This window comes from Jaculus jaculus, chromosome 1 (assembly GCF_020740685.1).
Source record: "Jaculus jaculus isolate mJacJac1 chromosome 1, mJacJac1.mat.Y.cur, whole genome shotgun sequence".
NCBI classification, from domain to species: Eukaryota; Metazoa; Chordata; class Mammalia; order Rodentia; family Dipodidae; genus Jaculus; species Jaculus jaculus.
In genome coordinates this window covers 199,350,242-199,377,367 of record NC_059102.1, presented here as the reverse complement: position 1 = coordinate 199,377,367, position 27,126 = coordinate 199,350,242, and the positions used below count along the sequence as shown (strand labels likewise).

The window sequence follows — 27,126 nt, the reverse complement described above, 5'->3', positions numbered from 1 at the left end:
GTGGTTTCACCTGGGCCTTGGCTGAAATATGAGGGGTGGTTTATCTCATCCAGTCACATTACCTTCTGAAAAAGACAAACAGATTCTCCAATGGAGAATGAAATCAGAATAGGTTAACTAGGATAAATGTTCTAAAATTTAGGAGATTTTTATGGATGTAGGCCCCCTTTTCACCAAAGACTAGTGAAAGATTGATGTTGGAGAACATAATATATACATACGTGTGTGTGTGTGTGTGTGTGTGTGTGTGAGTTTTTGAGGCTTCCTGGACCCTGTGAGCTTGCTGTGGAAGTCGGCCCCTTGTACTGCCTTCCTGTTTGAATGGCCTCTGGGTCCCCAACTTCTGGATCCCCTGCTCTGCGTGGTGTGTATGCAGAGTGAGTAGGACAGAGCTCCAGGTTCCTTCACCACTTCAAAGTTACTGGTCCCAGTACCCCTGCTGCTGGCTTGGGGCTGCTTGGACCCTCTGTGCTAGCTGCAAATGCAGGTCCCATACTCTACTTTCTGATCCAATGGTCCCTGGGTCCCCAACTCTTGGACACCCTGTTCCAGAGGGTGCACATGCAGCATAAAGTGTGAGTAGACCAGAGTTCCTGGCTCCTCCTCTACCTCACAGTTCCCTGTTCCAGTACCCCTGTTGTTGGCTTGGGTGGCCTGGTCTTTGCATGTGTGCTGCCGAAGCAGGCTTTTTGCTTAGATTTCCTGATTGACAGTTCCTTGGATCCCCAAAACGTTATTCTCCTGAGCCATAGGGTGCATTGGCCACTGTGGAACCTGGCCTCTTGCCCCAGGCTACTCAGCTTCCCAGCTCCTGGGTCCCAAATACCTGGTCCCTTTGTGCTGAAGAGTATGTGAAGGTGGAGTGAATAGGCCTCAGCTCCCAGTTCCCCACTTCCCAGTTACCCAGGTAATTTTGAAGTACTTGAAACCTCCATAGTCAGTGTTTCTGTGTTTATAATCCAATCATAAACCAATATGGTTCACATTTAAAACAGAAAACCTCCAGAAGATCTTACAAGGACAAATATTTTCTTCCCTCTCAATAAAACAATGCTTTTCCCAAGATGAGTAGACCGCAATGCAAATAATAATTATAATTATAATAAGTATAATTATAATAACAATAAAAGTAATGAAAGTCAGAAAAATAAGAGGTCACCACCTAGGATGGCTAGTCCCACAATGAAAGCCACCAATGAAATCACAGAGAAAAGAACAAAAATTGAATCCCAGAATGAAAACACAACAAGCTATGTGCCCCTGATCAAAGAATTGCTGACCTGGAATCAAAAAACCAATAATTACATAATTGAAATTGAGAATAATTATCACTTAGAGCACTCATCTTTGACCACCAGGCTGAACTTAATTTATAAAAATGAGAGAAACATCAAAAAGCATATAGATGAATTGAAGGTGAGTCAATAAATAGTAGTTCTCAATTACCAGCTGCTTAAGCTTAATGAAGACATATTCAAATGCAGTAACGAATTCCAGAAATCATCAAGAAAATCAGGCCTTGAACTGAAACTGTACCTCAAAAAATAGATGATCACAATACAAAATAATACAACAGAAAACAAAAATCAAATAGTGCTTTAAAAACCCTCTCTAGAACTCCTCACTAAGTGTCACCGGTGTGGAACACAGAACATCTAAGTATGAAAACAGGACAGAAGAAATTGATCAGGGGACAAAACTTTGGTAAGCTCAAAAAATCATGTAAATAGTAGATGTGGGAAATGTGGGGTACACTAAAACAACCAAACATCCAGATCCTGGGTATACCAGAAGGAGCAGAAATCCAGGCCAGAGGCATAGAGAACATATTCATCAAATTTTTTGAACAAAATTTTCCCAATTTCACAAAAGAGAGGTCCTGCCAGATAAAAGAAGCTCACAGCACACTAAACAGATAGAATCAAAGAGCAAACTCTCCAAGGCACATCATAGGTAAAACTCTTAACAATGAAAACAAAGAGAGTGGTGAAAGCAGCAAGAGAGAAACAACTCACTACATACAAAGGCAATCTATCCGAATTATCTCAGACCTCTCAGTTGAACCCCTGAATGGCAAAAGGGCCTGGAATGGAACACTTCTAAGTCTAGAAAGCTAGTTTCCAATGCAAACTACTGTATCTAGTGAAAACATCCATTGTAATAGATAGTGAAAGGCAAATTTCACTTGAAAAAAGTCAACTCTATTATTATAATAAACACTAGTCCAAACCTACAGAGAATACTTCAGGGTATACTCCACACAGAAGAGTCAAACAACCCATCTCAAGAGCCTACAAGAAGATCACAGTATCCAAAACTAGTGAAGGCTCAAAAAATTACAAAGCACAAGGAAGCATCAAACTCCCAAAAGCACCCCACCATGGCAGGGATTAAATGAAACCTCACAGTTATAACCTTAAATATTAATTGTCTTAACTCACCCATTAAAAGTTACAAGTTATCTAAAAAAAGTGTTCTATGTCACTAGTCATCAGGGAAATGCAGATTAAAACTACATTGAGATTCCATCTCACTCCTGTCAGATCGGCTACTATCATGAAAACAAATGATCATAAATGTTGGTGGGGATGTGGAAAAAGAGGAACCCTTCTACACTGCTGGTGGGAATGCAATTTGGTCCAGCCATTGTGGAAATCAGTGTGGAGGTTCCTAAAACAGCTAAAGATTGATCTACCATATGACCCAGCTATAGCACTCCTAGGTATATATCCTAAGGACTCACCTCATTTCCTTAGAAGTACGTGCTCAACCAAGTTTAGTGCTGCTCAATTTATAATAGCTAGGAAATGGAACCAGCCTAGATGTCCCTCAACTAATGAGTGGATAATGAAGATGTGGCACATTTATACAATGGAATTCTACTCAGCAGTAAAGAAAAATGAAGTTATGAAATTTGCAGAAAAATGGATGGATCTGATTAGACTAAGTACAGTAACCCAGACCCAGAAAGCCAAGCACCACATGTTCTCCCTCATATGTGGATCCTAGCCACAGATGATTGGGCTTCTGCATGAGAAGGAAAATACTTATTAGCAGAGGCCAGTAAGTTAAAATGGAGTTATAAAGGGAAGAGAAAGGAAGGGAGGAGGATAATTAATAGGTTGGTATTGTATATATGTAAGTACAATGATTCAGATGGGGAGGAAATATGATGGAGAATGGAATTTCAAAGGAGAAAGTTTCGGGGGAGGGAGGGTATTACCATGGGATATTTCTTATAATCATGGAAAATGTTAATACAAATTTTGAAAAGAAAATAATAATAAAAAAATAAAAATACAAAAGTTACAAGTTGCCAGGTGTGGTGGTGCACACCCTTAATCCTAGCACTTGGGAGGCAGAGGTAGGAGGATTGCTGTGAGTTCAAGGTCATCCTGAGACAACATAGTGAATTCTAGATCAGCCTGGGTTATAATAGTGAGACCCTACCTCAAAAAACCAAAAAAAAAAAAAAAAAAGCTACAAGTTAGCAGGTGGATTAGATAAATGGAAGCTTCTATATGCTGCCTTCAATAAACCCACTTCATTACTAAAGATGGACAGCTCCTCAGCTTGAAAAGACAGAAAATGATACTCCAAGCAAATGGAAATTAAAAAGAAAAATAAAAGCTTTTTATATAATAAAATTTAATGAAAAATAAACGTCAAACCAAAAATAATCAAAAAGAACAAAGAAGGCCACTTCTTTTTCATCAAGGTAATAATCCAATATAAGGACATCACAATCATAAATCTATATACACGGAACACTGGTGCACCAAAGTTTATAAAACAAAACGTAACTTAACACCAAAACAGAAATAAAAACCAACACCATGATGGTGACTTCAATACTCCACTCTCATCAATGGAGAGATTATCCAAGCAGAAAATCAACAGGGAAATAATACAGCTCAATAATACCATAGATCAAGAAGACCTAACAGACATCTGCAGAACTTTCTATCACAGCTAAACAGAATATACATTCTTCTCAGCAAGCCTTCTTCAAAGTAGACCATATATTAGGCCATACAGCATGCCTCTATAAACTCAGGAAAATTTAAGTAGCTTCCTGCATCGCATTAGATCTCAATACTTTAAATGTAGAGATTAACCATGAGACACATCAGGAACTCCACCAGATCCTGGAGAATGAACAATACATTTTTTTAAATATATTTTTTTACTACCTCAACAACAATTTGCTCTTTTTTGTTTTTTTTTAATTTATTTATTTTTGAATGTGAGTTGTTTATTTTCATTGTAATTGGTAGGGCATATTAGTCATACATATTAATGGGGTTCTTTAAAATGACAGACAGAGAGAGAAAGAGGCAGAGAGAGAGAGAGAGAGAGAATGGGTGTGCCAGTGCCTCCAGCCACTGCAAACGAACTCCAGACATGTGCACCCCCTTGCACATCTGGCTAACATGGGTCCTGGAGGATAGAGCCTCGAACCGGGGTCCTTAGGCTTCACAGGCAAGTGCTTAACCACTAAGCCATCCCTCCAGCCCTGAACAACACATTTTTAAACAATGAATGAGTAGTGGAAGAACTAGAAAAATAAATTGTAAAATTTCTAGAATATACTGTTAATAAAAACACAACTAACCAAAAGTTATGGGATACAATGAAGGTAGTCCTAAGAGGAAAATTCACAGTATTAAATGACAACAAAGATAGATCCCAAATTAATAACCAAGCTGCCCACCTAAAGGTACCAGAAAAACAAGAAGAATACAAACCTAAGAGTTCCAGATGGAAACAAATAATCAAGATAAGAACAAAAGTTAATGAATTGGAAACTGAAACACAATTAAGAATACTGATGAAACAAGGCAGGCATGGTGGCACACGCCTTTAATCCCTGCACTTGGGAGGCAGAGGTAGGAGGATCTCTGTGAGTCCAAGGCCATCCTGAGAGTACATAGCGAATTCCAGGTCAGACCCTATCTTGCAGAACAAACAAACAAACAAACAAACAAACAAACAGACAAGAATACTGATGAAACAAGAGCTGGTTCGTTGACAAAAAAATGCAAGATTAATAATCCCTCTTCAATTTGATCAAGTGAACAAAAGAAAAGTCTCAAATTAACAAAATTAGAAATGAAAAAGAAAGGACATACTTGCAAAACATCTATTCCACAAGATGTGATAATGTGGAAGAAATTAATGAATTCCTAGCCACATATCACCTATCAAAACTGAACTCAGAGCAGATTAATATCCTAAATAAATCATTTCCATCGTGATTGAAAAGGAATCAAAAACCTCACCAAAAGCAGGGCATGGGGCACATGCCTTTAATCCCAGCACTTGGGAGGTAGAAGTAGGAGGATTGCTGTGAGTTCAAGGCCACCCTGAGAATAGGTAGTGAATTCCAGGTCAGCCTGGGCTAGAATGAGACCCTATCTCGAAAGAAAATTCCAGGACTTGATGTCTTGTCAGCTGAATTCTATCAATAGGTCATTGAAGAACTAAAAGCAATTTTTTTTCTCAAACTTGTTCATATAATCAGAAAGTAGGGAATGCTTCACAACACCTTTTTGAAATATCACCCTAGTACAGAAATACAGTAAGAATAGAAAACTACAGGCCTGTATCCCCGAGGAACTTAGATGCAAAGATCTTAAACAAAATCCTCACAAACCAAATTCAACAACATATTAAATGCATTATCTACCTGGATCACAGAGGCTTCATCCCCTGGATAGAAGGATGGTTCAGCATAGAGAAATTGGTCAACATAATACACCACATAAATAAACTTAATCATAAGAACCACATGATCATCCCATTGATACAGAGAAGACCTTTGACAAAATACAGCACCACATCATGTTCGAAACACTTGAGAGAATAGGCATAGAGGGTCTCAATACAATAAAGGCTATATATAAAGCACCTAAAGCCAAAATAATGCTTAATGGGGAAAGACTCAAGGAGTTCACACGGATCTTACCACTGCTCTTCAACTAGAAGCACTAGCCCAAGCAATGAGATAGGAAAAAAAAATAAATAAATAAAAAATAAATAAAAGGGATACAAATGTGAAAGGAAGGAGTTAGGTCAGCCCTATTTGCATATAACATGAACCTATACATAGGTGACCCTAAAGTCTCTATCTCAAAACTTGTAAAGGTGATCCAGAAAAGTGCCTGGACACAAAATTAACACAAAAAATTATTAGCCTTCCTATATACAAAAGGAAAAAAAGGAAAAGAAATTAGTAAGAATATCCCATTTTCAATAGCAACAAAAAAATTAAACATCATGTAATAACCCTAACCAAGGATTTGAAAGACCTATATAATGAAAAACATAAAAACAACCCAAGAAATAAATCAAGGAAGGCTTAAGATTTCCTATGCTTCTGAACAGGTAGAATTAGTATTGTGAAAATTCCAGACCTTAGGTCAAGTAACTACAGCTACTTGATCTTTGGCAAAGGTGCCAATAATAAAGACTAGAGAAAAGACTGCATAGTCAACAAATGTTGCAAGGACAAATTGGATAGTCAAATGTAGACAAATGAAATTTGACTCTCGCTCTATATACAAAAGAGTAAAGATGTCATTATAAGACCTGAAACTCTTCTCCTATTAGAACAAAAGATAGGATGAACTCTCCCTAATATAGGAGTTAGGAAAGACTTCTGAAAAAAACCTTCATAGCCCAGTAAATTCAACAATATCTCAACCAATAAGACTCATGAAACTCAAAAGCTTTCTCACAGACAAACATATCATAATCAGAGCCAGTAGATTACCTACAAAATGGGAGAAAATTTTTACCAGCTATACCATTAACAAAGGACTAATATCTAGAATCTATAAGAAACTCAAAAACATAAAAAAATCAAACAACACACTCAAAATATGAGGTAGAGAACTGAATAAGTAGTTCTCAGAGGAAGAAATCCAAATGGATAACACACACTTAAGAAAATGTTCAACATCCCTACCAATTAGTGAACTAGAAATTAAAACAACTATGAGATTCCACCTTAGTCCAATGTGGGTGGCAAACATTAAAAATTCAATTACAACAAATGTTGGCAAGGATTTGGGGAAAGCGAAACCCTCATTCACTATTAGGGGTAATGTAAACTAGTCCTGTCTCTATGGAAATCAACATGGAGATTCCTGAAAATGATGAATATAGAACTACTAATAATACCAGTTATTCCTTTACTGGGCATTTCTCTTAAATGCTTCATTTTTCACTACAGGGAGATTTTCTCAACCATGTTTATAGCTGCTCAATTCATAATAGCTAAGAACTGGAATCAACCCAGGTGCCCATAACTGGATGAATGGATACTGAAGTGGTGCATATAAACAATGGAATTCTAAATAGCAGTTAGAATAAATAAAAGTGGCACAGTTAAATTTGTAGTAAAATGGACAGACTTGAAACCATACTTAGTGAACTCACACAATCATAGAAAGAGAAATGTCACACAGTCTCACTCATCTGTGATTCTTAACCTGGACCAACTTGAGTTGTTGACATACCTGATAGGCAACTCAAGGCCCGGACAACAGGAATGGGAGAGTTTGGGGGAAAGGGAAAGGGAGAGTGGGGAAAGCAATCACAAAACTAAATCCAAAATGAACTAGTACCATAGAAACCTTTATCATTGATGATAGACTAAAAGATATAACCCTCAACAGGTATACGAGGGAAGCACATGGAAAGAAGGACCATGGAGATGGTGAGACAAACCCATACTTTATTTACTTATTTATTCATTTTTGTCTTTGGCCTGTAACTCCTAGTACCAGAAATTGGCTGCTATCCACAAAGAGCTGTTGATCAGAAAGACCTACATGGTCCCCAAAACATGGCAGGCTTCTGTCAAAGCACTTGATTGCCCTCCTCAAGCAAAAGGTGAGACCTTATTGCTGAATACATCATATGCTGTCAGCACAGAGCATGGAGAGACCATCCTGGAATCTGGAAGAGGACCAGTCCCCAGAGAATTAGCCTGTCTAGTGCTGGAAAGTGGTACATGAGCTACTGGGAAATGGCCAACAATGGTCTGAGCAACCAGAGGTCTAAGCTACTTAGAAGCAATCATCCTGACTGGATGTAAATGGCAGTGCAATAGTGGCACACAGACTAGTGTGCAACTAATAGCTTTGTGAAAGTCTAAGAGATCTGCTCAGTGTAAAGGAACCCATATCTGAAATTGGGAACCAGATCAGAATCCTATGGAGACAAAGACTGTGTTCTCTAGTGTCAAGCTCTCACTATTCTTTGGCTCACAGTGTGGTTACATACATCAAATTCTCCCTAACTTAATAATGCTGAACCCTTTTATACTATACTGAATTTATTCTGTGTTGCAGAATCTGATTTTCCTTTTTCATAAGGTTGAGAGAACCAAGAATAAACTTCCCTTGCATTTCAGCTGAGCTACAGATGAAACCACAGAGGAACTGGGAAGATGAGCAGTCCTGCTTCCAAGCAATCATTCTGCAATTCCCTGAGCCATGGTGGGTGAGTTTTAAATGTACTTCAGTGATGAGCTCTTAGGAACCTCTGGATCTCTGCTTTCGTAAGTGGTGAGTATCCTCAGGGTCTGTTTCCTACACCCTGGCACTGATTTTCTGGTTCACCATGGAAGCAGTACTCTTGCTTATTGAAAAAGAAGAGATTCTCAAATGGAGAGTGAGTTAGAATAGTTTAAATTGAATATGCATTATTAGAGAAAATTTGATGTATGTAACCTCTGTTTTAGTCAAAGATTAGTGATAGCTTGACAAAGGAGAACACAGTATTTGTCTCCATAGGATTCTGATCTGGCTCCCAATTCCAGATCTGGGTTCTTTTACACTGAGTAGACCTCTTGGACAATCACAAAAGTACAGATTTCCCTTTTTTATCTAACACCATACAGCATCAAATCCATATACTAATTCCATCACCTCCAACACTGGTTCTTTTTAAATAATGTGTGTGTGTGTGTGTGTGTGTGTGACAGAAAGAGAGAGAGAGAGGCAGATAGAGAGAATGCACCAGAGTCTCTAGCCCTGTAAACAAACTCCAGACACAAGCAATACCTTGTAGATATGGTGTTATAAGGGTGTTGAGAAATTGAACTTGGTTAACTGTTGAGCCATCTCTTCTGCTCCAGAATTGTTTTGCTGTGAATTCATCTCTCTTTTAATGGGCTCATGATCACCGTGTTTTTCTGTTTAAAACTTCCTTAAATTAACTGGGTCCTCTGGTACTGAATCCACTTGGAGGCACAGTTCCTTCTGCCCAATTAAACAGCCATGGTCCTAAGAATTCTTTCTTCTAGGGAATGATTTGTACATTTAAATATCTGCAAACTACCTTAACCTGGCACTTAAAGTGGCAGAGATGTCTCCCAAGGCAAACACCTTTATAATGTTTCGCTTTTGCTTCTATATTATCTTCCTTAGTTTAGGGATTATGAACAAAGGCACATAAATAAAAATGTTTAGTTTTCTCTCTGGGACTTTACATAACAAGTACCAATATAAAATAATTTTTAAGAAATTAAAAATCTTTGTCTCTGATACTTTTTTGATGTGCTGCCTCTTTTACATTAATTATGTGTTGAAACACCAGAATGAATCCAGAACACCCACAACTTTGTTGATGCTGCCCTTTGCAAATCAACTAATTGTCAGTTTTAGTCTGCCACCTCTATACCACATCTCTAGCCCACACAGTTTAGACAGCATTGTCTTGGATCTCATTCTATGAACTGAGTGCCTCTTTTATTCTTCATCCTAATATTTTATACACCTCTCTAATGTTCAGAAGGTTTTACATGGAAAGAATTGCATGTTGGGGTTAAATTCATGTTTTCTGGACTCATCTTATTCCAATTACTAGCATACAGATTATTTAACCCCTCTTAGCCTTAGTTAATCACTATTTCAAAGAGGATAGAATGAAATAACCAACTACAACATAAGTAATAAATTTGTAAGAAAAAAAAAAAGTACTTCACTGTGAGCAAGCTTATTTGACAAGAGAGCAGTACACTATAGTGCTGCTACAACAGAGTTTATAAATATTTTTTCCTAAACAATAAGCTTTTTGAAGGTGGGAGATTATCTTGGTATCACTAGCACTTTACACCAAACCAAGCACAACATAATTTCTGAAATTTAGTTGCCTAAATAGGCTACTTATGTACCAGTGTTATAAAGTCCAAAAATTATTTCATTTTACTTCCTAATTTAAAGTTAAGAGTAAATAGATGAGTATAATGATAACTGCTGTGGAACTTGGCTCCACACCAGAACCCTATGCGTAAAATATTTGGCATTGAGGTAACAGATGATTGAATTTAAGGCCTTGTTTATGCCAAGGAATGACACTTCCATTGAATTATAATCCCTAAACTCCAGGTGTAAATTTTTCAGGATTAACCACAAGCTATTTCAAAGACTCATTGGTGGTTTTCATAGCAAAAAATGGCTTTTTGTACTCGAGACCTGGTGCAAGTCCAGTACCTCTAAAGACAGCAGCAGTCAAAGACTTTTGTCAGCCATGGACAAGCATATCCATCTTCCTATATCACAAGTCCTCAGTCAGAGCTCTCTCAAATTGAGAATTTAGCAGAGGATTCTTGAGTCATCTTGTAAAGATATCGTGGACTATGGTGAACATGAACACACTTCTTTAGTGGCTCCATATTTAACACTCCAAGGCTCATCTCTGCCTCCCCCCACCCCCACCATTTTATGACCCATATATTCTTTGCAACAAGCAAGTTTTGTTCAGGCTTTCCTTGGCAATAAAATGATCACACCTGTGTTGATCTGGCTAATCTGAGCCAACACCCTTCTACAGAGGAAAGTGAAACATGGAAGCCCCTGACTTGCATTGGTCTAATTAGTGCTTAAAGACTTATCTGCCAGCTTTATATTAGTCTATTTTCTCAACCAACTTTGCAAAGCACTGGCAGATCCACTTTTTTCTGGTTAAGAGCAACATCTGAAAATCAAGGAAGATATAGAAGATAGAAGATTGCAACCAGAAAATATCCTAGAAAACAACATTATGCTTGTCTCATTTTGCATCATGATATTAAGTTATTCCACAATTTTTTAAGTAGATATTATTCCATTGAAAAATATCTTGGGGATTTCACAATAAAACTTATTCTTGCTAACATGATTTTACTCTGGGTGTTTGGGACTATGTGAACAGAAGACATTGCTGGGGACAGTGACAAAGCTATTACCATATTAATTAAAAATCTAATTTCCATGAAACTGTATATTATATGAGGTGGGGTCTGAAAACATATCAAGTTCAAGAATATCTTGTATCTTTATTTCTTTCAGAAAGTATCTGTGATGTCAATCATACATGAAGGTGACAATATAAACTGAATACACTAGAAAATCTTCATAATAATCAGAAATTTCATGTAATTCCAAGTATTTTAATTATATCTACATCACATACAAACCCCTTCAAGTTTCTAAAGGAATTCATATTTTAATAAAGATATAGAGTGCCCACCTTCTATCAAAATAGATTTGAAATTAGTATATTTAAGAAACTGGATGAGTAGACATACTGGGAAATTAAGATTTTATTTTAAAATAATTTTAATTGGAGACCCAAAATCAATGACAGAAATAGAGAGAACATGAGACCATGTGTTCATCAACTTCATGGGGTCCTCAGTGAGCAACTGTGCAGTCATAACATTCCAAAGGAATCATGATCATCCTCTGAAAATCTGAGGACCTATCAAGTAAGGTAAGGTAGAACACTGATGATACTCATTTTACACACAAATGTAGAGAGCTGAGAAGACATGTGGGTCTTCTGAAATAACAATAGCACTTTCAGCCACAAGGACGCTTAGTTGTTATGTCATGAATCTAATTGCTCTGGTTAAAGTGAAAATAATGGATAGTAACAAAGAAATTTCTTTGAGAAAAAATAATCTTTGAGACTCTGATTTGTATATTACACTATTCAATAGCACTGCCCAGTTTCGCTGCCTGGATTTTTTCAGTTTCCTCTGGCAGCATAGATCAATTGTTACTACTTCAAAATATTTTAAAGAAATGCAAATATGGCCATCACAAAGTTGAAATTTGTGTTTTAATACTTGAAACAACAATTTTGTATATCGTCAAGTAAAGATGTACTCTAAGTGCATATACTTTCTATAATAAGAACAGAACAGTAAGTCTCACAGAAAACATCCCTTAGTAAGAATATGACCATTAACTTCCTTTGAACCTTAACTAATGCTAAAGATCTTAGTAAGGCTTATAAAGAAAACCTCAATCATTGGAAACTCTTCATAGTGCTGTTTACTCAGATGAACATTTCTTTGTGTAAAGGATGTCATTTTTCTTTTAATAACTAATATTATCCTAATTGCTTATAGATAGAAAATATGCATAGCATCCATACCTGCACATGATACTTCCAACAGGTTACCCAACAACAATCCTTGTCTTTCTCCCCTTTTTTTTTTCTTTTTTGGTTTTTCGAGGTAGGGTCTCACTCTGGCTCAGGCTGACCTGGGATTCACTATGTAGTCTCAGGGTGGCCTCGAACTCTCAGCGATCCTCCTACCTCTGCCTCCTGAGTGCTGGGATTAAAGGCGTGTGCCACTATGCCCGGCTCCTTTTTTTTTTTTTTTTTTTTTTTAATGAATTCCTGGACTATTCATTTCTCTAATGTTAAGTCAAGGAATTCAATGATTTTTTTCTTTAGAAAAAATTACCTAGCCAGGCATGGCGGCAGATGCCTTTAATCTCAGCACTCAGGAGACAGATGTAGAAGGATTGCAGTGAGTTCAAGGCCACCCTGAGGCTACATAGTGCATTCCAGTTCAGACTGGACTAGAGTGAGACTCTGCCTCAAAAACAAAACAAACAACCAACAACAACAAAAAACTAGAGTCTTAAACAAATTAGCTGCCAAACAAACAAATTAGCTGCCAAACAGAATTTGAAAAGGTTAATGTCAAGGAAATGTTAAATACCTGCACTTAAGGAAAAAACAAACAAACCCATTTTTATTGAGCAAACATCACAATGAAATACTTTATATGTTGATGCCACTAGAGGGCTTGATGCAGTTTGCTTAACCAACAGAACTTCTTATACGAGGCAATATTCTTGCTGTAAAAGAAGTTCTAACCACAGTTATTAACACACACACACACTCACACTGCTAAATACACAGGAGCGTCCCTAAGTCAATGCACAATTTTATATACCAAACACTGTCTTAAATACACTGTGTTGAAGAAATGCTGCTCTAAAATCACTTAGAATTACCAAGCACTGAAAATTATTTCAGAAAATTTGTATTTAACTACATCATTCTGATAAATGATCTAGCAACATTAGAAGATTAATAGTTTCAAATCAATTCACAAAGTTTCTTTAGTCATCTCATCAGCAGTTTTAATTAGAACAAGTTTTACTCATTTGCTCATATTCTCACAGCATGTGCCTTCAATAGCACTATGGAGGTAGGAGGAAGGACATGATTTCAGGGCCAACCTGAAATTGAAGACCACCTGAGACTTCATGAAACTCTACAACAAATAAAGAAAACAAAACAGAAAATATTTCATAGGATAATTTACCTTTGTTGAAATATCTTTCTGATAACAACAAATACATTATATGCATGTTTTAATTCTTTTTATTGAGATACCTAAGATATTAAATGAGTTTTATTTATGCTGGGGAATAGCCCAGTGCTGGAGCATTTGCCTAGTATTCACAAGCCCCCAGTATCCAGCCTAGCACTGAAAATGTTATATTTTATTTTGAGTAAAAATGAATTTTAATCAATTTTGGTATTTAGCCTTGAATTGAGTTTACATATTTTATATCATAATGAAAAGATGAACATTACAAGACTTTGCCAATTGTAAGTATGACAGCTAATTCTGAAACCTTTATATACCCATTCAAACAGTAAATTAAATCTGTCATCTGGGTCTTGAATGTAAGTTAACGATTAAGTAAAATAGAATTTTTAAATTTTGAAGTTTTAAATCTAAGTTATTGCTTACTTATATCAAGTTAGCTATCTAAGGATATTTAAAAAATGATGCTAATTTGTATCATACAAAATAATTTTAATAAGTCAATGTTCCATTTACAAAAAAAATAGGTTTATGGCATAAGTTATTGTAGAAGATCTTTCACTATTTATTTTTCTGATTAATAAAGCAAGAGGAAGCTAATATATTTATAATATATTTTTTATTTATTTACAGAGAGAGAGAAAGGAGATATAATGGCATGCTTTGGCCTCTAGCCATTGCAAACAATCTCCAGATGCATGCAACACCATGTGCATCTCGCTTATGTGGGTTCTGGGGAATCAAAGCTTGGTCTTTAGGCTTCACTGGGAAGTGCCTTAACCGCTAAGCCAACTGTCCATCGCCTAGCATATATTTAGCTATACCCTGAGATAACATTTAAAATAAATAATAACTAGTAAAGCGATAACCTGATCAGTCAGTACTTTGGGGATGAAATGTAGTTTGTTTACAAATGTAGTTGATTACAAATTCCAGGGAAATCCCTACTTGTCCAGTGGTTTTATTACTAAATACAGAAATCTGAGTTTCTGCATAGGTCATGGTTATTTTGTCATTCATAGGATCAAAGAAAGTGTGGCATTGGATAGAACAGACCATAGTCAGAGTGAAATTGCTAGCAAACTCGACATTGTTATCAATCATAACACTTACCTTGAAATGACAGTAAAGTATTGTGCAATAGTAAGTAGAAAGTCTTTATTTATTGATCAAATAAAACCATTAGGACACTTAACAGTATATATATTTTTCTATGTATATATGAAGAATAGCTTTGTGTCATTAAATGGTCGATGCTGTAAGTAAAGAGTTTGAGACAATTTAATTGGGCAGAGACTGAGCTGTCCATTAATAGAACTGGGTTCTATAAGCACAATAATCTACAGAAGAAAGATATATCCAAATTAGAACAACTGGCCTTATAATATGCATTTGTTGTATGTTTTAATCTATAACTCATGTTTAATTTGTTATTTGTACAAAGATTATTATTTTTTCATCATAGCTTATGATTTTAATATTTCTCATGAGGACAGTAGCATATCTGAATATATTCTGGATAAGAATAAGTTGGCAGCAAATTTGTAATTTTGTACCTCACCTTCATTCGTTGCTAATATTTTTTCTATAATTAGGTGATTTTACATAAAATGAGACACTTTTCTCTTTATGCATTGCTATACTTATGTTACCTGACATACCAGGAATTGTAGCATTTTCATAATCACTATGCCATACTGCATATTTTATTTCTAAATTTTATTAAACTGTACCACATATTATACTATCAAGAGAAATAAAATGAACATTCTAATTGAATTAACAAATACTTACAGTTATAACCCTCAGTTAGTTTTAATGCTTCATCCAGAATGAATGTCACATGGGATGAATATCCACAAGTAATTTTATTCTCCTTTCTCTAGTTTAAATGCTTGCTGCATTAAATTCTAGAAAATAAAAAAAATAGTGTTTTACTGTCAAATGGAATAGCGCAATAGCATATAGCAGTTCAATTTGTAAAACAATAAGAAAATGCTATTTCTATAATATATTTCTGAACATGAATGAATATATCATGAATTTAAAAGTAAATTTACTTATAAATTAAAACTAATTAAGTTTACCAAGATTACAGTAAAATGTTTATTAAGGAGGATAAACACCAACTTTGATCTTCCAAGCAAGGTGAAAACATAATCTGCATACATACAAAGTGATCTACATTAGAGATGCTCTGACAGGTATGTCTAGGACACAACATCATACAAGAACATGTTTTCTTTCTGCAAGCAAAACGACTATTCTAAAACCATTCCAGAATGTTTTAGTGACTTAATAAATGTATTTTTCATGTCCAAGCAACAATAGGGAAATCATTTTTTTTCTTTATCCAGTATATTATAAAAATCCATATCTATATATATACATATAGATATAGATATATAGATATACTGAAATTCACTAAGGATATGAAAATATCACATTTTCAAATGACTAAGAGTAGTAAACATAAAAACAAAAACTTGTGGTATCTACAGTTTGCCTGTGTTTCATATGAAACATGAGAGAAGTTTAACTTCCTAATCCCTCTAGTTAGATATTAGTTAAAATCAACCCAAACCTAATGATTGGGTGGATGTCCACAGGAGAAGCTTGTAGATTGATAGATGTTGCTGGGGAATGAATTCAAGGCCTCCCTTCATGTAAGCAAGCTCTCTAGCTCTCTAGTACTGAACTAAAAACTTAAACCTCCAATGGAGATGAATTTAAGAGCAGTACCACATGTGAGCTCTTATGGAGAAAAGCTTAATATCTTTAATAAAACCATAAATATATGATAATATTGCTTTCCTTTCAAAAAATACCTTTATTTATTTATTTGCTGGTGAGAGAGAGAGAGAGAAAGAGAGGCAGATAGAGAGAATGGGTGCACCAGGTCCTGTAGCCAAGGGAAATAAACTCCAGACACATGTGCCACCTTGCACATCAGGCCTATGTGGGTACTGGAGAATCAAATTCACTTCCTTAGGCTTCTCAGGCATGCCCCATAACTATTAATCCATCTCTCTACCTCTACTGCTTTCTTAAACAACAAACATTTAACATAAAAATTCCCAAAGATCCTCAATTCCCACCCCGTAAAGTCAGATTTTGGTGGATTCACTCCATATCAGACTTAAAAACTGACTCTGAGAACAAGAACAGGAGAAGCTAATCAATGAATTTACCCTTGTAATATCACTGTGAAAGAAGATAACTTAAATAAGAAATAATTTGATCAAACACCACCCACCCTACAAAACAAAGTCTATCGTTTTCAATGAATTATCTTAATGTTAGTCTTAAAAAGCATTGAACATTTATACTCTATTTTTCATGTCTGTGTTTTTGTTTATTTGTTTGTTTTTTTAAGAGTGAGAGAGAAAATTGGCATTCCTAGGATCTTAGCCACTGCAATTGAATGCCAGATACTTGCGCTACATAGTAATCATGTGCGACCTTGCACTTGCATCACCTCTGTGCATGTGGCTTATGTGGCATATGGAGACTGAACATGGGGCCTTAGGCTTCCTAGGTAAGAATCTTAACATCTAAGCCATCTCTCAAGCTCCTCATGTCTGATTTCAATATCACCGTTACCACTGGTGAATGAATCATTTGTTTATCGTGTGATCCCATAATTATCAATCATGTTCAAAAATGTCAAAGATGAAATATAAACACACACACACACATTAGATAGATAGATATATGATAGATAGATAGATAGATAGATAGATAGATAGATAGATAGATAGATAGATAGAATCTTACCTTAAAGGTTAAACCAAAAGGGTTCTTAGAAGCTTAACAATTTTATTCAGAATTATTTTCTATTGCAATTTTACACTTTCAGCCATATTTTTCCTTTTCCCTCTACATTTGCTGTAGATAGCTACATAGATGATGCATGGATAGATATCTGTGTACTCTTTTACTTCCCTGTAAATTTTCTCATATTATGTTTAATAACATGTATTTTAAATTATCTTCTATTGTTTATTTTCATAATTAAAAACTTATGTCTTCATATTTTAAACAATTGTAGCTGTTTCTTAAAATGTTTTCCAATTTTTAAATATTGTTTTCTATATATTATTACTTCTAATAATATGATTTGATTGATCTTTTCTTTCTGTTATGTTTTAATCACATTTTGAATACTCATATATTTCTCTGTGCTCTCTTTGTTGTTCAGTGTTTAAGAGGTTGACTTATTTGAACTATATTTCACCGTATCATGCAAAAGATATGTTATTAGTCTCCCTTTTACACACATTATTTACATACATTTGTTACTATTGTAAAGCTTTGAGTATTTTTTTATCTATTAGTGAGTGTGTTTCATATGTGTGTGTGTGTGTATGTGTGTACAATAGGTCCCAGAGCATCTTGCCACTATAAATGGACACCATACACTTGCACTACTTTCTGCATCTGACTTAAGTGGCCATATTGGAAATTGAATCCAGGCTAGCAGGCTTCACCAGCAAGCACCATTACCTCCTAGCAATCTTCCTATCCCCTATGTCTCTTTTTTTGAACTTTTTCATATAGATACACATAATGCTACCTTTCCAACTGTTAGTTATAGCAATTTATTGGCTGAAATAATGTATAAAAAAGTAATATTTCTACATATACCATATTTAGATGATTTGATCTATGTGACTTAAAATCAAAAAATCAAGAAACACCATTGATACCAAATTACTAAAGGTTTTAATAAAATTGATTTTAGACTCAATATGTTTATCATTTGAATAAGTTTAAATATGTTTTAATAGGGATACATGTAGTTTCTAGTGAAGATAACAAAATTTTAAGATACAGTTGCTTCCAGTAAAAGCAAGAATATTTTAATGCTATACAACCCTCACTGTCACTTCCTATAGATACAATTTATTATTTTCTGTGGGTCCATTGAGTTTTTGTAGTGATTTTGCTAGTTAGGATTTTTGAATAAATGCTTATTGAGAGGAGTAATTAATTAAAACATGTTATTTACCATTAGTCCTATATTGGCAAACATACTTTATTAGACTTAATATATCCAATGAACTGCTTTATGATGATTTTATATGTATAATATAGAATCATTTGTTAAGTGTTGGCTAATTAAAACATTCATTTTATTTACTCTAGCATATGAATAGGCATTTTATTTACTCTAGCTTAATGTGACCTGAATATATTTTCTATTTTTTTTTGAAATTTGTATACCTTAATAAATGATATATCCCATATTATTAAATGTGTAGCTTTTTAAGAAATTAATTATTTCATAGAGTTTAAAATAACTGTGGACTAACTCCAAAATGCAAGACCCATATACCTCAACAAAGAGGAGCCAAAGGGAGGGGTAGGACATGGAGGAAGCTAACAATCGTACCAGATTGACTGTATTAACTGAGTGCAAAACTAATTAATAAAAAAAGAAAAAAAAATAGAGGAAGTTGATGGTGGCATATGCCTTTAATTCCAATACTTGGCAGGTAAAGGTAGGAGAATTGCCACGAGTTTGAGGCCACCCTGAGAAAACAAACAAACAAAAAATAGAAACTCAGGTTAGGGGAAGACAGTGAGTAAAGGAAAGGTGGAGGGAGGGCTAATAAAAATCTAAGAGGATATAAGTAACTCATATAGAAACAAACCTACTTTTTTGGAAATGGAGCACTCATGAGCCATAGATTATTACTAGAAATTTTCAGTGCCAGGGATGGGATACCTTCCAGTGAGTTGTTGGCCAGGGAGGTCCCTGATGCCCCCTAAACATTACAGGCCATTGCCGAAGCCCTTGGTTTCCCACCAAGAATAGATGGTAAGACCCTATTGCTGAAGACTCCACATATTTGAGCTGCAAGATCACTGAGAAATCCAGCTGGAGCTGAGCAGAAAACCTCCTCCATGTATACCAGCTGACAGAGAGCTGGAAGAAGCCATGCTGCATGCAGTTCAATGGGAGGGGGAGAAATCACCAGTGAAAATACTCAAAGACACACAGTGTTTGGCCTTATATTTGGCCAACCAGGCCAAATTAGCCAATGGATGCAATAGTGGCACATCTATTATGGGGGAGATGAACTGCCCTCTAATTTAACTAAAGACCTGCTCTATGGTAGCAAATACATCAATGATACTGAAAACCTACAACAGGGATAGTTATGAGCCCTAAGGATGTAACATCTGCTGATATCTGAGTAAGTGTATATACTATGCTCACCAAACTGCCCAGAAAGCTGTTCATACCCATATAGTTAATGCTACTCTCACTTTCGGTTATAGAAATTTCTCTTCCTTATGACAATGACCTTGGGATGACTCAGAAGGCACCACAGTGCTGAGAAGTTACAGAGGAAGGCTCAGCACTGAAATATCTCTATCACACCTTCCAAGGCTCAGGGCCCATTGCAGCAGAGGAGGCTGAAAGACTGTAAGAGCCAAATGAAGGGTAGGACTCCTTACAACATGTTCCTCCAGACACAAAATATCCTGGATATCCATGACCTCACAGTGTCTGACACTACCTACACAAGACCATCATAATAGGAGGAAAGGATCAGTACATCAAAATAAAAGAAAGACTGATTGAGGGGGGAGAAGATATGATGGAAAGTTGAGTTTCAAAGGGGAAAGTTGGGGGAGGGAATTACCATGGCATATTGTTTAAAATTAAAGAAGTTGTCAATAAAAATAAAGAAATACAAGAAATTTATAACTAGGAAAGTAATCAGAATTCTAGGTATGTTTGCAATCTGGTGATATTTGAATATAACTTATCATTTAGTTGTAAAGCTATTCAAAACGGTATTTAAATTACCAGCTATTCAACAAAATCAGATCTGTCAGTTCCTATGTTTTACTGGGTTTGCCAAGGAAACAAAAATAAAATACAACCAATAATACAAGCACAGAATACTGTCCTTTTCTTCACTGCATCATACTCATGCCTCATCTAAAGTCACTGCTACCTTGAAAAGTATGTGTGCTCCTCTTGCACACTTAAATCCAGAACAGGAGAAAGTACATATTTGGATAAAAAAAGAGCACAGCCAAAGTAACTAAAATGTATTAATTCACCAAATTATAACTGGTTGACATTTTAATGGAGTTTTTTGTTTTTTTTTTTTTACTTTTTTAAAAAATTTACTTGAGATAAAGGGGTTTGGTGGGGGGGAGAGAATGGCTGTGACAAGGCCTCCAAGCCACAGCAACTCCACATGAATTCCAGATGTATGTGCTACTGTTTGCATTTGGCTTATGTGGGTTCTGATTCATTTAGCTTTGCAGGCAAGTGCCTTAACCACTAAGCAATCTCCCCAGCCCTTTATGGAGTTTTTTTATAGATGAAATAAGTACCGTCATTATTCTCCCATTGCATATTAGGAATGCCAACTGCCAAAACTACCAGTTTATATTAGTTCATAACAGGTCCAATACCATGTTATTTCTAATAAATCTGGTCATTTTGTGACTAAAAATTTAAAAATATAAAAGAAAATATAATTAAACAACTATAGAATCATATTAATACATTACTGATAACACACAAATTAAAAAGAACATAATGTGGTGTTATATGATGGATTTTTCAAAAGCACAAGAAAAATAATGAATAAACTTGAGAAGAATTGGATTTCCTAAAGGAACATACTGATATTTAATTAAATAATATGGATATAAATGACAACTGATAAAATTCTGAATTGGTGAGTTAAGCCATTATATAATGTGAGGAATAAAAATAAAATATTTGGATGCTTTACAAAACATAATTATATTTTAAATACACCATTGAAGTTTCCAGAAGCTTAGAAAGGTTCCCTCCCTGGAAGTATACAGAACTCTTCAGTTTTCAACAGTAAATATTAGACAAGACAAAACAAAGTTATCAAAATATTATTACATGTTCATATATAGTACAATTTAAGATAATATTTTAATAAAATGATTCAGCCTAATCATGTATTATTCATATTAAAATAAATAATTGGGATTTCAATCAGAACTGTGTTGCACATGCCATTTCAATCCATCATATTTGTCAAATTCATTCTTCCAAAATATATCATGTTAACACACTACATTTACATGTAGAAAGTACAGACTGATATCAATAGGATTCTAAAAGTTCTATATAATAAGTTATAATTCATTATATGCACATCATTTTGACATAACACCTCACATAAAATCTTATACAGAGGAATCATTAGATAACAATTATATTTAATTTCACAAGGAGATTTTTGTGCTTTTGTTTGCCTTCATTTCTCATTTGTGATCATTTTTGCTTTATAATTCCATATTTCTTTCAATTACTAAAGAAATTGTCAGCTTTCATGAATTCTAGCCTTCAATGGGTGATGATATTTAGATGAGATACAGTAGACAGAAACAAAAACATAAATTTTAAAAATATCTGTCCATTTATGATAGGTCCAAACAAATTAATAGGCTAAATAATTGGTAGATTCACAAATCATAACCTCAAAAGTATGCTATTTCTCATTGAGCAGTTTTGAAGCTAGTTGTGACCTGCAATTCACATGATATGTTTTTCTTCAAAATCTTTCATGCCAGATGCTAGTTTTCATATATAACAGCACATCTAATCTTTTCCAGATCAGCAACTGAGAAAACCTTTGTACATGGGAAAATCTTGACATTTAAAGTTTAATATTCAAAATAAGTACAAAGGCATTTGCAATACATCAGCCTGGAAAGAAACGGTGGTTACAAGATTAAGAATGTGGCAAAAGGACAAGTACACATTGATTGGTTCAAAATGATAATGTTTTCTAGTTGTAAGTGAATTATTGTCCATCACTTGATTCACATATGATAGCCTGTAACACTTACTTAAAATTTACATGATTGCCCAAAGGAAGAACATTTTTTAAAAAAAAATGCAGTCTGGATAAATGTATATACTATGCTTATCAGGCCATCCAGTAAGCACTTCTCTTAATAGTCATATCCTTATATTAATGCTACTCTCACTTTGGGTAGAGAATCTTTTCTTTTCAGATGGCCGTGACCTTGGGACAACTCAAAAGGTATCATGGTGCTGGAAAGAAGTGACTGGAGTACCGAGTAACATCTTGATCACACCTTCCAAGGCTCAGGGTCTAATGCGGAAGAGGTGGCGGAAAGAATATAAGAGCCAAAGGAAGGGTAGGACTCCTTACAAAGTGCTCCCTACAGACATAAAATGACCTGGGTATCCATGACCTCACAGTGCCTGGCACTACCTACACAAGACCATCATAAGAGGAGGGAAAGATCATCATGACATCAAAATAAAAGAGAGATTTATTGAGATGGGGAGGGGATAAGATTGAGAACGAAATTTCAAAGGGGAAATTGGGGGGAGGGAGGGTGCCATGGAACATGTTTTATAATCATGGAAGATGTTAATAAAAATTGAGAAGAAAAAAAATGCAGTTATATTTATTGTTGCTAAACTTACTTTTTTATTTTTATGATCATCTAAATGGATAAATTGAAAACAGAAAGTAAATAGTTCTTTTGAAAAAAGTGGTCATTTGTCATTTTTATACTGCTTTGTATCACTGATATTTCATTTCATATATATATATATATGTGTGTGTGTGTGTGTGTGTGTGTGTGTATGTTGGTTTTGCTCGGTGAAGTCTCATTCTAACCCAGACTGACCTGAAATTCATTATGTAGTCTTAGGGTGGCCTTGAACTCAAAAACATCCTTCTACCTCTATTCCCAAGTTCTGAGACTAAAGGTGTGCATTACCACACCTGGCTGTGATATTTCATTTTTTTAATGATATAACAGAAATTTTACTGGACAATATTTTCCTTTTACTTATTATTATTATTATTATTATTATTATTATTATTATTATTCCTCAACTTTTATTAATATCTTCCATGATTATAAAAAAAATCCCATGGTAATACCCTCCCACCCCCCACTTTTCCCTTTGAAATTCCATTCTCCATCATATCCCCTTCCTATCTCAATCAGCCTCTCATTTATTTTGATGTCATGATCTTTTCCTCCTCTTATGATGGTCTTGTGTAGGTAGTGTCAGGCACTGTGAGGTAATGGATATCCAGGCCATTTTATGTCTGGAGGGAGCACTTTGTAAGGAGTCCTACCTTTCCTTTGGCTCTTACATTCTTTCCACCACCTCTTCTGCATTAGACCCTGAGCCTTGGAAGGTGAAATTGAGATCTTACTCAGTACTCCAGTCACTTCTATCCAGGACCATGATACCTTCTGAGTCGCTGGACAATATTTTAAATAAAATTGTGATATCAAGTAAATGTCCCAAAATTATTCCTTAAGAAGGAAAGATTTAAGAATTTATTCAAGTTTTGCTTAATTTTTCACATTCTGTAAGAAGCTTTATAGATTAAGCTAAAGAAATAGCTTTACCTAATATTTTAATCATTTAGCTTCATAAATAATTATTTTTATATGTTTCATTTTCATTCAGTGATATAAACAGGTTTTAGTCATATTTTTACTCAAAGTGTACATTTAGGTTTACGTATAAATTTTTCTCCAAGGTATTTCTTTAGGAAACCTTATTTTAATAAATAGGACATGATAAGACAAAATAATAGTAATTGTTTCAAATAATGTCAAATAGAGAAATGATAAATATTTACTTATACAGTTTTATTTGCTCTCACAGTTGTATATCTTTGTCACTGAAATAATACAATAATAGGGTTATTCTTATTACTTGAGTATTTTTAGGCATTTTTGTGAGAAAACTTATGTACAATTAATGAAAACTAATCCCTTAAGATAATCACTGTCACTAAGAGGTAATAGACATAACTGAGTGAGCAACATTTGGAATTTTACAGGTAACATTCATAATATAATTAAATTTAGCTAATCTTTTTTTTAGCTTTTAACATTTTTTTAAAGATTTCATATTTCTGAAATAGAGAATTAAGATACATTTAATATCTAAACATATTAATGATATTCTTAAGTACAAACAGAATACACCGTCAGTCAATTAGAGTAGTTCTCCTGGCCATACTTCTGCTTTCTCTCTAAAAATAGTGAATTGAGAAAATATCCCAGAAACAAATAATTCTGATGTTGTAGGTTGCCAGTGTTTTGAGTAGCATAAGGTATTGTAGTGCTACATCACTTTGTCCCACCCAGGACTTGGCATTATTCTGTCCTGTGTATACTATCTTTTTTATTATATCTGCCAGTTAATAACTTATCAAATATCTCAGTTATTATATATTAAACATGATACTTATATTCAAATGACCCCTATTTTCCTTGAAAAATTCATGCAGAGAGAAACATGTATGCAACAGAACCATTTATCTATATATCTTTGTCTCTGTTCAGTTTTAAACATATGTTGTTTTATTTCATATATATGTTAAATTTTAATCATTTCTAAATCTATTATCCCAGTATGAGCCACCAACAATTGGGACTATTAATATAATTATATTTCACTGTGAAATTTTCATTGCTAAAAGAGTAGGCTAGATCATGACATGTTTTGGCTAAATCCATATCATGCCTTCCAATCTCTAAACTTTTCCTTGTAAACTTCACTTTAATCAGCTCCACAAGTGTTCTTTTTTTTTTTTTAATTTTATTTATTTATTTGAGAGTGACAGACACAGAGAGAAAGACAGATAGAGGGAGAGAGAGAGAATGGGCGCGCCAGGGCTTCCAGCCTCTGCAAACAAACTCCAGACGCGTGCGCCCCCTTGTGCATCTGGCTAACGTGGGACCTGGGGAACCAAGCCTCGAACCGGGGTCCTTAGGCTTCACAGGCAAGCGCTTAACCGCTAAGCCATCTCTCCAGCCCTACAAGTGTTCTTTTAATCACTCCTTCTTCTTAAGGTGTCAAAACTTCAGTAAACATGCTTCTACCTTTGGCATTTCACACTTGCTGCTCTTACCTTTCCTTTGCTGGCACAAAGCTCCCAACCAAAACCAACTGATGTAAGTTGTTTATCTTGGCTTACTTTCTCTACAGGAAGTCTCATGATGGCAGGAGGAAGCATGATGGACATCGCAAGTGACACAGGACATGAGATGCACACTAACAATGGGAAGCTGGCTAGAATACTCATAAGCACACCTTCAATAACACATATTCAACAGGGCTCAACTTCTCAAATTGCCTCCAGCTGGAGAATTTTCACTTAAGCACATAAGTTTATGGAGGGCATTTAATCCATGATCATAGTATTTCCCCTACCAGGTAAGTATTTTTAATTCAAACAATCACAAATATTCTTATTTTACTTATGAATTTCTTACTATGAACACCTTTACTCTTGTCTTCATTTATTAGTGTAATATTTTCATATAATCTCTAGTCAAATGCTTGTATCTCCCTGTGGCTTGGTCAACCATGTTCTTCTCCCTCACACATTAAAATCTGATTTGAACACATAATTTTACCTCCTCTCTTGCCCTTATTTGTACTTTAATAACTTTCTAGATAATCAACCATATTATAAAACCATACTAAGTACTAAAACACCTCATAATAGCTAAGAGTTGGAATCAACCCAGATGTCCATAATTAGAAGAATAGATAACTAAGATGTGGTATAACTACAAGATGGAATTTTACACAGCAGTAAGAAAAAATGACTCATTGAAATTTGAAGAAAAGAATGGTTGAACCTGGTACAGATCATTCTCAGTGAACTTACCCAATCATAGAAAGATAATCACTGAATAGTCTCACACACTACAACACCTAACCTGAATCTACCCAAGATGACAACAAACACAGTAAGCATCTGGAGGACTAGACAATAGGGTGAATGAGGAGGGAGGGCAGGGTAAGGGAGGGGGAGGGATGCGCAAATAGAGACCCAAACAGCAATGGTACCATAAAATAAAATTCTACAGCCTAAAAGGCAGACCAAATGGTTGAACTTTCTCCAGGACATTATAGGAAACACCTGAGTTCAAGGCACTGGAGCAGGTATGATGAAGACTGACCTTAATCTTCTAAGCTTCTCTCTCTCACACTCTCCCTCACTCTTTTCTCTCTAACTCTTTTATATTAGTTATATTTTTCTTTCTTCTATTAGTGGTCACAGACCTGTAACTCCAGGTACCAGCAGGTAGCTATCATCCACAATGAGCTTTTGATCAGACAGACCTACAAGGTTTCCTAAGAGAATGACAGATTTCTGTCAGAGAATTTAATGAGCCACCAAAGATTAGTGGTAAGACCCTATGGCTGAAGACACCATATGCAGTTGACACATAACATGGAGTGACATGGCTGGAAGCTGGAAGAGAGTCAGTCCCCAGACAGTCAGCAGGTCTAGTGCCAGAAGGTGCTACATGGGTGACTGGGGGAACATGACCAATATCTGTCCAAACTTCTTGTGGTCTAACCTACTTATCAGCAAACAACCTGTTGTGATGCTCACACAAGTGCATTAGTGATGCACAACCATGGAGGGAAACCAACTGCTCTTGATTTA

At 35.2% G+C, this 27,126-nt stretch overlaps 1 long non-coding RNA gene across 1 annotated transcript in view; it reads right to left on the bottom strand.

The window, feature by feature from the left end:
* The window catches only part of LOC123457642, a 759,804-nt gene extending 744,303 nt beyond the window's left edge, over positions 1-15,501 (bottom strand). The window contains exon 1 of the long non-coding RNA XR_006635091.1: positions 15,428-15,501. This is a non-coding gene — a long non-coding RNA (uncharacterized LOC123457642). The remainder of the gene's footprint in view (positions 1-15,427) is intronic.
* Positions 15,502-27,126: the final 11,625 nt, after the last annotated feature.